Source organism: Bolinopsis microptera, chromosome 8, assembly GCF_026151205.1.
Source record: "Bolinopsis microptera isolate Bmic1 chromosome 8, MBARI_Bmic_1.0, whole genome shotgun sequence".
NCBI lineage: Eukaryota > Metazoa > Ctenophora > Tentaculata > Lobata > Bolinopsidae > Bolinopsis > Bolinopsis microptera.
In genome coordinates, this window is record NC_087079.1 from 4,249,366 (window position 1) to 4,261,463 (window position 12,098).

At 41.0% G+C, this 12,098-nt stretch overlaps 1 long non-coding RNA gene across 1 annotated transcript; it reads right to left on the reverse strand.

Moving 5' to 3' along the window:
- Nucleotides 1-225: 225 nt before the first annotated feature.
- On the reverse strand, nt 226-6,655 carry LOC134819767 (uncharacterized). Its single transcript, XR_010160802.1, has 4 exons — nt 6,164-6,655; nt 5,594-5,700; nt 951-1,109; nt 226-358 (listed from the first exon to the last, which is right to left on the reverse strand). It is a non-coding gene; the product is annotated as an uncharacterized LOC134819767 (long non-coding RNA).
- Nucleotides 6,656-12,098: the final 5,443 nt, after the last annotated feature.

Consider the following 12,098-nt stretch of genomic DNA (forward strand, 5'->3'; position numbering starts at 1 on the left):
AATAGAAACGTCGAAGGTCTTGCGCTTATTTCAGTCCCAAAATATACTCTAATCATAAACTTCATAAAACCCACTGAAAATGATGTCTACAGGCATATTAAGCCCTTGCACCTTCCCAAATCATTTAGCAAGGATTCAGAGCCAGTTTTTAAAATTAGCTTTCGAATATCATTGTTAAGACATAAAACTATAAATAAATGAGTGCATTTTTCTCTTTCGTCTCGATAGTTTCTCTTTCATTTTAACATTATACATTAGTAAAAGCAATCAGCGATCTTTATTAATCATATAAAGAGTAGAGTAATTGGTCCTCGTCAATGTTTAGTGTCTGATTACAGTTTCGGTCCGACCTCCACAACTGAAAAGATATTGGGGGTATTATCAGTTATGTAAATGGAAAAATTATATTTGCATCATAAAACTATGAAAACATTGAAACTAATGTTTTTGAAGGCTCGCCTATTCGTTTAAGCAATCAAATAGTCAGTGCATGCACAGTAAAGAACAGTTGAAGGCACCGGGAATGTTTCAAATATAACCTCTGTCTACTATCAAGTATCAGACCACACACTCCACTATCCACTATGTACTATAATGTACAATGGCAATGAAAATGTGTTCCCGCCATTTTATTTTTAAAATGCGCGCATCTTGCGCCGTGACCATGGTGGTCACAGCGCATGCTGGTGAACGGAGGTAGGCTGGTGAACGAGTTATTGGGACAAAATTGGAACATTTTGGAACATTGGTTACATCGGTTGTAGACATGCAGTGATGCCCAAACTTGGTTTGAGTGGTCCTAGGACCAATCTAAACGCTTTCCGGCCAGTTTTAAACCGTTCTGAGCACTTTTAGTTTTAGGAGAATATTAATTTTTGTTCATTTTCGTGCATTCCATGAACCTGGGTAATTTTCATGCTCATTGGAATTTAGAAGGTAAAATAACTCACATAACAGTGCTCCCGACAAGTTTCACGGATATAGTGATTGAGTTTCTAGTCACCTAGCCTCTTGGCCTGAAAGATTTCTTGTTCGGCAGGGTGACTGCTTGAACGTCAACTTCAACCTTTCCCACTGTGCACTGCATCGAATCGAGGTAGAGTTGTTAACTGAAATATTACATTCAGTCTAGCGACCTTTAAATCTGGGTCAAACTTAGTATTTCTGAAAGTTTCGCAAAATTTTATTGATTACAGAGGGTGTGTCACGCCACTCTCTCGTTAAGATCTTGCAGATGTTAGCACCATACCGTACCTGTTCATTATAATAAGATAATAGCCCTAGACTATTGCATGAGACAAGCCTTAAGCAAGCACCCTGAAATAGGATTTACCATTAAGCCTTATAGGAGTAGGAGAGTCAAGGTGGAGAAGATATCGGTCACTGGTTTTGTGGATGACATTGCTCTGATAGCAGATACTGAAAAGGAGACAGAGACGCTGATGCAAGAGATAGAAAGGGTTGCTGCCACAGTGGGACTTAGAATGAATGAAGGGAAAAACTAAATTCATTACTCAGAACATCGAGAACCCTGATACCATCAAGTCTCTGGGTAACCATGCTGAAAGAAAGCCTGTCTCTGAAGAAGGAGAGACGATAAAAACGTGATACGATACGGTATGTTGAAATAAAGCCTGTCTCTGAAGAAGGAGAGACGATAAAAACGTGATACGATACGGTATGTTGAAATAAAGCCAGTCTCTGAAGAAGGAGAGATGATAAATACGTGATACGAAACGGTATGCGAAAGCTATGTAGTTGATCAGACTTAAAGTTACGTGTTCTTATTAGGGTGATAGGTTCTTTAGTAAGGCCGACTGATTAAATGAGGCTCTGAAATGAACAGGAATCTAGCAATAATAGCATGGAGAGTGGGGAAAATCAAAACGCGGAATAATAATCTAACTCTAAGTTAATGATAAACTGGTACAGAAATCAAAAGTCTAGGAGTAGGAAATAACTGTGAACCAAACTGTAAACAAACAGAATGGCACCCGTGCATGATATGTTAAAATATGTACCGTTCTAGGATGCCTCCGCAAACTTTTGCTCCTCTGTAAATGCACGTGTTAGTGCTGTAGCGAAGGAGGGGGTGTCATGTCCGTCTATGTCCGCCTATGTCCTGTCCTTTTTGGATTCTATGAGACAACGGACGTGTTTTTTGGGACATTGGCGGACACGGACGGACATTGGCGGACTCGGACGGACATTGGCGGACTCGGACGGACATTGGCGGACTCGGACGGACATTGGCGGACCCGGACGGACATTGGCGGACTTGGATGGACATTGGTGGACATTAGCGGACATTGGTGGACATTAGCGGACAAACATTTTAAGGACTGAAGAGTACTGAAGAGTACTGAAGAGTACTGAGGAGGAGGGCTGAGAAGGATGGCTGAGGAGGATGGCTGAGGAGGATGACTGAGGAGGATGACTGAGGAGGATGACTGAGAGGGAGGAGAAGGATCAGGAAGACCCAGGAGGAGGAGGAGGAGGAGGACCCAGAAGGAGGACCTAGGAGGAGGAGGAGGAGAACTGAGGAGGATGACTGAGGAGGAGGAGGACTCAGGAGGAGGACTGAGGAGGACTGAGAAGGAGGAGGACTGAGGAGGATGGCTGAGGAAGATGGCTGAGGAGGATGACTGAGAGGGAGGAGGAGGGGGAAGAGGAGGAAGAGGACTGAGGAGGAGGAGGAAAAGGACTGAGGAGAAGAAGGAGGACCCAGGAGGAGGAGGACCCAGGAGGAGGAGGACCCAAGAGAGGACCCAGGAAAAGGCCCCAGGAGGAGGAGGAGGACTGGGGAGGAGGAGAACTGTTGAGGACTGATGAGGAGGACTGAGGACGAGGAGGAAGAGTAGGAGGAGGACTGAGGAGGGGAGGAGGAAGAGGACTGGGGAGGATCAGGAAGACCCAGGAGGACCCAGGAGGAGGAGGAGGAGGAGGACCCAGGAGGAGGAGGAGGACTCAGGAGGAGGACTCAGGAGGAGGACTGAGAAGGAGGAGGACTGAGGAGGATGGCTGAGGAGGATGGCTGAGGAGGATGACTGAGAGGGAGGAGGAGGAGGAAGAGGAGGAAGAGGAGGAAAAGGACTGAGGAGGAGAAGGAGGACCCAGGAGGAGGAGGACCCAGGAGGAGGAGGACCCAAGAGAGGACCCAGGAAAAGGCCCCAGGAGGAGGAGGAGGACTGGGGAGGAGGAGAACTGTTGAGGACTGATGAGGAGGACTGAGGACGAGGAGGAAGAGTAGGAGGAGGACTGAGGAGGGGAGGAGAAAGAGGACTGGGGAGGATCAGGAAGACCCAGGAGGACCCAGGAGGAGGAGGAGGAGGAGGACCCAGGAGGAGGAGGAGGACTGAGGAGGAGGACTGACGATGACTGAGAAGGAGGAGGACTGAGGAGTACTGAGGATGGCTGAGGAGGATGGCTGGGGAGGATGGCTGAGGAGGATGACTGAGGAGGATGACTGAGAGGGAGGAGGAGGAGGACTCAGGAGGAGGACTCAGAAGGAAGAGGAGGAGGACTCAGGAGGAGGACTCAGGAGGAGGACTTAGGAGAAATGAGAAGGAGGACTGAGGAGAACTGAGGAGGAGGAGGAGGAGGAGGACTGAATAGGAGGAGGAGAAGGAGGGGGACTGGGAGAGGACTGGGGAGGAGGAGGACTGATGAGAAGGATGAGGAGGAGGACCCAGGAGGAGGAGGACTGAGGACCGAGGAGGAAGAGGAGGAGGATGAAGAGGAGGAGGAGGACCCAGGAGGAGGAGGACTGAGGAGGACTGAGGAGGACTGAGGAGGACTGAGGAGGATGGCTGAGGAGGATGACTGAGAGGGAAGAGGAGGAGGAGGAGGAGGAGGACTGAGGAGAACTGAGAAGGAGGAGGAGGAGGAGGAGGACTGAATAGGAGGAGGAGGAGGGGGACTGGGGAGGACTGAGGAGGAGGATGGAGGACTGAGGAGAAGGATGAGGAGGAGGACTGAGGAGGACTGAAGACTCAGGAGGAAGAGGAGGAGGATGAAGAGGAGGAGGACCCAGGAGGAGGACTCAGGAGGAGGAGGAGGACTGGGGAGGAGGAGGACTGTTGAGGACTGATGAGGAGGACTGAGGACGAGGAGGAGGAGTAGGAGGAGGACTGAGGAGGGGAGGAGGAAGAGGACTGAGGAAGATCAGGAAGACCCAGGAGGAGGAGGAGGAAGAGTAGGAGGAGGAAGCATCTAAATGTTAGTTCCATTTTTGTCCGTTTTTGTCCGCTCTATTTTTTGTCCGTTTTGAAAATATAGGGTACCGAACGGACAAAAAACATGATCCCCTATAACAGCAAAAATTTTATTTAGCAATTTAGGTGTCCATTAATGTCCGCCTATGTCCGCCTATGTCCGCCTATGTCCGTCTATGTCCGCCTATGTCCGCCATTGTCCGTCTATGTCCGCCTATGTCCGCCTATGTCCGCCTATGTCCTGTCCTTTTTGGATTCTATGAGACAAGCGGACATAGACGGACGTGACACCCCCCCCCCCAGCGAAGGCTATGTAGTTGATCAGACTTCAAGTTACGTGTTCTTATTAGGGTGAGAGGTTCTTTAGTAAGGCCGACTGATTAAATGAGGCTCTGAAATGAACGGGAATCTAGCAATAATAGCATGGAGAGTGGGGAAAATCAAAAAGCGGAATAAATAATCTAACTCTAAGTTAATGATAAACTGGTACAGAAATCAAAAGTCCGAACACGGAGTTTAGGAGTAGGAAATAGCTGTGAACCTAACAAACAGATTGGCACCCGTGCATGATATATTAAAATATGTACCGTTCTAGGATGCCTCCGCAAACTTTTGCTCCTCTGTAAATGCACGTGTTAGTGCTGTAGCGAAAGCTATGTAGTTGATCAGACTTAAAGTTACGTGTTCTTAAGAGGGTGAGAGGTTCTTTAGTAAGGCCGACTGATTAAATGAGGCTCTAAAATGAACGGGAATCTAGCATGGAGAGTGGGGAAAATCAAAACGCGGAATAGATAATCTAACTCTAAGTTAACGATAAACTGGTACAGAAATCAAAAGTCCGAACACGGAGTCTAGGAGTAGGAAATAGCTGTGAACCAAACAAACAGAATGGCACCTGTGCATGATATGTTAAAATATGTACCGTTCTAGGATGCCTCCGCAAACTTTTGCTCCTCTGTAAATGCACGTGTTAGTGCTGTAGCGAAAGCTATGTAGTCGATCAGACTTCAAGTTACGTGTTCTTATTAGGGTGAGAGGTTCTTTAGTAAGGCCGACTGATTAAATGAGGCTCTAAAATGAACGGGAATCTAGCATGAAGACTGGGGAAAATCAAAAAGCGGAATAAATAATCTAACTCTAAGTTCTCCACTACCTGAATATTGATCGGGAACAGGTTAGCCGCGTATGTGGAAAGAGTGAGTTAGATTATAGGTAACAACGGGTAGTCTCAAGCTACCCGTCTTTGCACCGTAACTTAGCCATCTGATCTAGAAGAGGAAGGGAGGTTATCATCTACACATACTGTATTAGGAAGTTAATCGTGTCCTAGCTACAGATCATACCTTATTAAGAAGTTTATCGTATCCTGAAAAAAATACCTTATTAGGAAGTTTATCGTGTCCTAGAAACAGGCCATATAACAGAATTATCACTTTCTCCTCCTCCCAATCCACAGTATTCCGGAGTTTCTGCAACGTCACTAAAACTGCAAAACATTGTAAGTTCATATGTAGATTCTATAAAAGGTTTGAATTAAAGCAGAGAGGTTAATAAGCACTTATCATATTTAGATTATAGTTCAGTCAGTTTTTTTTGAGACGCCTCCATGAACCACCACGGGGCGACCTGCCCAGTAGTAAGAGCTGCCCAGTAGTAAGAGCTGCAGGAAATCACAAAAGCAATGAGGAATGTTGAAATTAAATGACTTTTGTCATTTATGGGTGCTTGTATAATAATTTTACCGCAAGATTTTGATAATCTTTGTAATAAACTAGTGCAATGATTGGACAAGTCACAATCAACAATGATAAAAGTGTTTTATATAAAATAACTTAAAGCGAGAATGTCGTTAGTTAACTATAAAATACAGTACCAAGCGATGTATTAAAGTAACACAATTATACTCGTTCTAATTGATATTAGCTTACTTTGATTCAACGAAAACCTACCTTTTATCTGCTTTCGTGAAATTCAAAAGTGATGTTAAAGTAACACGAGCCCTTTATAGCTTGCAGGGGTTCCTCCTATTATCGTTGATCAATTATGTACCAAGTACACTATGTAATACAGCAAAGTCGTCAGTCGATAACTGCTGTTAAAGCCATGAAAGTTCAAAGCGAGTGCAGAAACAAGAAATGGCGCGAAATCATAATGTTCAAGCCACACGTACAACGTATGATCTGCATTATGCTCCTTCATCAACTAATTCTAGTTTTAAACGATTTTGACACGCTAAAATGCGCGCGTGGATTTGCGCGGCGCGTAGAAAAATTTTAAAGCTGTCGGATAGAGGTTAATAAATTTTTCTACTGTCAACACAGCCCAAGTTATTCATGTTTTAATATCAAAAAATGTCCGATTTTTTTGTATTATTTTTAACTAATTTCCTTTTCAAATCGCTGCCACATCAAAATTATTTTACGAAAGTACATTAAATTTTTACAGAAAGCAAGCTGAATCGTTTTAGAACTAAATTAAAAAATAATTTAATATAAAAATGTTAAAACTTTAAAGTTATCGATGGAATAAATTGCCAACGTCCAAATATGTGTAAAATACGACGAATTAAGGGAGGTCACAACACTGCGCGCAGGAGTGTTCCTTGTAAGTCTATAAGTAAGCTTACCAATTTTTGTTGCAATTGGAAGTCGGGAAGGATACTTAATATCTATTTGTTTGAAAAAAATTGTGCTGGCCGAAATTAGCGCTAAAAAACCATCCTACAGTCGGCACGCGCGGCTCACTGTCGATGGCGCACTACTTAATTAAGGTATATAGTGCGCAATCGACAGTGAGCCGCGCGTGCCGACTGTAGGATGGTTTTTTAGCGCTAATTTTGAATTTCGGCCAGCACAATTTTCTTCAAACAAATAGATATTGAGTATCTTTCCCGACCTCCGATTGCAACAAAAATTGGTAAGCTTACTTATACTTATAAACTTACAAGGAAAGTGTCCGAAAAATTTAAAGCATATCCAACCATCAAACATTATGCATTATGTTACACTTACAGCTAAAAGCAGTGTATTTTGCCCCATTTTGATCACTCTATCAACTCTGATATCCACCAAATTTTTCGGACAGTTCTGAAAGCCCTGTTGGACTTGGAAGGTCGCCGCTAATTTTCAGAATGATCTCATAGTCATTCAAGGAACCGAAGATATATCCGAATAATACGACAAAAATCAACGAATTTGGTCAAATTACGCGACTTTTATGTTTTACAGCTAATTTTGCTCCAAAAGCCGCGCACCATTGAATATGGCACAACTCACTGATCTTTCCAAAAAGGTATGACAAATGTGGTATTGTGAAAATTCTAACAGTCTCTAGAAAACAATGGTACAAAAATTTTTAAAATCCGAGCAAGTTTATTTTTATCGTACACCCCCTAGTTATACTTATTGACGTTCAATCTGCGCGCCTTTGAGATCATAGCTTACTGCCTTACTAATACTATGCAAGATATGATAATTTTAAAGTATCAACTCACATTTTTTGAGACCATTGTTTATAGCTGATTTTCTTTACATAACTATAACTATAACTATAAGAATATGCGGTTTTCATACAACGTGTAATATTTTAATTCAGCGAAAGTTATGGCTAAAAGTAATTGATATTGATTTATCATAAGAACATGTGGATTTTTGTATCATGGTTCATTGCAACAGCTGCCATCCTCGGATCAGGTATTTTCAACTTTACTTTATCTATTTTGTCTCTGGAATGTGTACTTCCTTTATAAGTGGTGACTCCTTTCATGATTCATCATGTCAGGAATTTATTCGAGCGACCACTCATAAATTGTTTTTCAGCAACTGGAGTGATAACATGGACAGAAGATCAAAACACGCTGAGTGTTGCTAAAACAACCAATATTGACAGTCTTGTTACAGGGTCTCAACTTAACGTCAGGTAAGCATTTAGCCCTTTTAACGAATACTTCTAATACTTCTCTTCTTCTTCTAATACTTCTCTAGAGTTCTAAATCTAGGTAAACTATAGGTAAAAATATAATATTAATCATAAGCTAAAATGTACTAATCTTTGTATTCTAAATGGGGAAAAAGAAGAAACATTGTCAGTCAGTCGAGAAAATTGTCAGTCAGGCTACATGGCAGCTTTGTAGATGTTGTGACTATGCTAGTAGTGGTCCCAGGCTTGCGACTGGAATTGTCACTTTTAAGCACTAAAATTTTTGATTGACAGTACAAAGATTATGATTATACAATTTATGGTGTACATTTTTAGGGCCCAATTTAACAGTTCTAAAGAGGGAGTGATAAAGTTCATGACTGAAGCTGACTTAGTAGCTTTCTACCTAGCTGTAGCTACAGATGGTCTCACTATTATTTGCGGAAACGACAGAACCAAGGTTTAAGATCATAAACACACAAAAACAATATTCGTATGATACGATGGTGAAATTTGATGAATTTTATTCCAAAATTAACCTAGATAACTAATTTTACAAACAAATCACGCTCAATATTAAATTCAGTTTACAACAAAACTGAGATCACCGCTAAAAGAGGGTGAGAGTTACGAATACCAAGTGGATATTACAAATGAGGGATACTCGACTACTTTCCAGAGAGAAACGTTTCCGGTCACTCTCTACGCTAAGTCCGGTAAATTTAACTTGTAGTTGTAGTTTCACAAAAGGTAGTCTGGTAGTATTACAGTAGTTTTACACGACGTGCCTATCCTTATGCGCGACGCTCTTTTCGAGCATCTCACTCTATGACTATACGTGAGAGAAGCGAACAATACACTTGCAAGCTAGGTAACAATCCAACTATCTAATACTGTCCAATTTCAAGGCACATAGGATCTATGATTATGAAGAAAATCTACTAAAACGTTCATAATTGAACAATCTTATCATGAAAGATGTTTAATTTTACATGGGGACCCCAGGCTATAATGTTTATAAACATAGAGATTCGGTGGAATGACAGGCTGAGCGCCGCACAGTAAGAAAAATGTGTTTGACCAAGCTGTTGCAACTTGCATCATGTGTCAATCAAGAAAATTACTTTTCCTTTTTCGATATTTATATCAGGCCGCAAATTTACATGATTACCATAATGGGAATAAACAATAGTATACCAAATATGAGTCAAATCAAATATGTCTGGTAATTACTGGGCGGCGCTCAGCCTGTCATTCCGCCGAATCTTTATTCATTTAAACATAATAGCCTGGGGTCCCCAGGTAAGTCTGGTAACTACTGTTAACTAAGTTGGTAACTACTGGTAAATACTGGTTTACTATACTGGTAACTAATAGTAACTACCGGTATAGTAAATACTTATTATTACTAATAATTACCGGTAAATACTTGTTAATGTTATAGTTCTTTCCGGGAATTATATCCCTGAAATTAAGTCGTGAACACTGGTAACCGATAATTCCCCGCAAGGGTTGCCAGCGTATTATTAGGACATACTGCGAGTCACCTCAAACTGGCTGCAGCTGGCGGGAAGTTTCAAAACAAATAATTTTAATTGTATAGTTGCGCACTATTATATTATTATTAATATATCATACTGCACTAACATATATATTACACACTATATGGTATCAAAATCACATACCTTAAAAAGAACATATAATTAATACCATCTACCGCAGTGCCATAAATTTAGTCTTAATTTTGACTAAATTTTTTCGGCGGCTAATTTAAAAGCTGGCTAAAATTTAAGTAGAGCAAGAAAATTACATTAATTATGATTATTGATTAATGTAATGACATCACCGTTCCTACTGCTGAACTACTTTGTCTATTACAGGTGTAATCAACCGCTTTTAGTTTTATGCTTTCACATTCTCTTACTTCCTTTTCCCATCAGGCAGTATATACATTTAGTTTAAAACTCATTGAAGTAAATATGTAAAACGACCCCTTCTAGAATTTAGCCTTAAAAATCGCTGCTAATGCTATATGTGGTAATGATATGTGCGAAATAGAAAGAATCTAGCTATTAAGCAATGGAAAAATCAAATAAATGGAATGGAAAATGGTCTCGAAAAGTCAAAAAATGTGACTAAAATAGTTGTAGACTAACAAATGGTAACCAAAATTTTTGTAACCATATGTATTGTGAACCAAATTTATTGTCCTTAAGGTAACACAGGCTTCGTGCCCCGTGATCCCTCCGCTAAAGCGTCGGGAATTATCGCGGGTAGCTCTCAACAGTCAACAGCCAAGATATTATTGTATCATAACTACTGATAACTCTCCTAGACTGGCAGTGTATGCACGTGGATACAGACTTTGCAGGTTACGATATACACGAGGGGTACTCTTCTGGAATCGCGGACTGTTATAACAGGTACCTTATTGGACGTTATTTGACCGAAGACGCGAACCTAAGTAATGTTTATAAATTTACGTACTTACTTAGCACCACCAAAATTTGAACGGACATTTAGAAGAACGGACATTAAAATGAACGCTTGGGCCTATTATATATAGCGTCCAACTAATAATGTCCGTTCAATTAAATTTTGATAAAGTATATAGATAATTTTTATAATTAATTTATAGACTATGAGTATACTGCATTGTGCATCTAGCAAGGCTTTCACTTTCAATTTATATATATTGATATTTTATCTATTATTTTTATTCACTTTTTAAAAAATATGCAACCTACCGAAACCGATGGTGCCCGCATTCGGACAGATATGCTTTCAACTCGCATTTTATAAACTTGACGTGCTAAACAGGGGTAACGTTTATACATAGGTTGGATCTTATGCCATCGCTGTGTTTCATATTTGGGACCTGTAACTTTGGGGCCAACGTATGTAATGTTACTTTTGGCCCCCCCCCCCCCTATAGTCTCACTAATTTGACTTCTCTTCCTACTAGGTGTCTAAATATGGCAAGGTGTGAAGCTTTCATGATCGTTTACAAAGGGAGTATTGGTTATAAACAAGTCAACTGGTGCTGGTGTAAGAGCCGGAAGTATGGTGTAGGAGCAACCCGTTTGGTAAACATTAAAGCAGCTAATATGGACTGCTTCATAGGTTGGTTCTATTAGAAATTTTAACTCAACATCAGATGTTAAGATATAATGAAACCGATTTTCTTAGATTTAAAACAATATCCATTAATTTTTCATGTTTCTGATGTTTAGAAGTGAAGTGTATTAATTTATCCATATCACGAAACTATGATATCTATTATCTAAGCTATCAGTTTTGATTTTTGCAGTATATTCTTTACATATTTTATTTCTCCTCATTCTTTGTTAGTAATAAGATATTATTCATTAGATAACACAGATGTAAAAAAGTTGCAAGGATCTGGAGCTGTTTTTAACGAACTTACACTGGGAATATTACAAGGTATTTATCAGATCTGAATATAGAGTTTAGAGTTTAGTTTAGGATTTTACCTATAATATTTAGAATACACACGACACCAGTTATATAACTCACAAGATAACTTCACCGTCACCACTCCTGGAACTAACAACACTGAATACAGAACCGCACTCCAACACACCATCGACAACATTACCAGTGAAACGATCACCTGCTACACAGACGGGTCTCTATCAGACTCCGGAAGTGGGGCTGGGTACATCATCACGACTGACAACAACAACACCACCCTGGAAGAGAGATCATTCAAGCTCCCTGATTATTGTACTGTCTACCAGACAGAGCTCACTGCAATCATTGAAGCCTGCAAGTATCTCTCATCCTACACCAATTCACACATCATTATATGGTCTGATAGTCTCTCCTCCATACAAGCTATTTCCTCGCTTTCAACGAGGAGCAGAACTACTAGAGACTGTTATGACACCCTTAACGCACTCGGATCGAACAACACTCTAGAGATCCGATGGATCGCAGCCCATA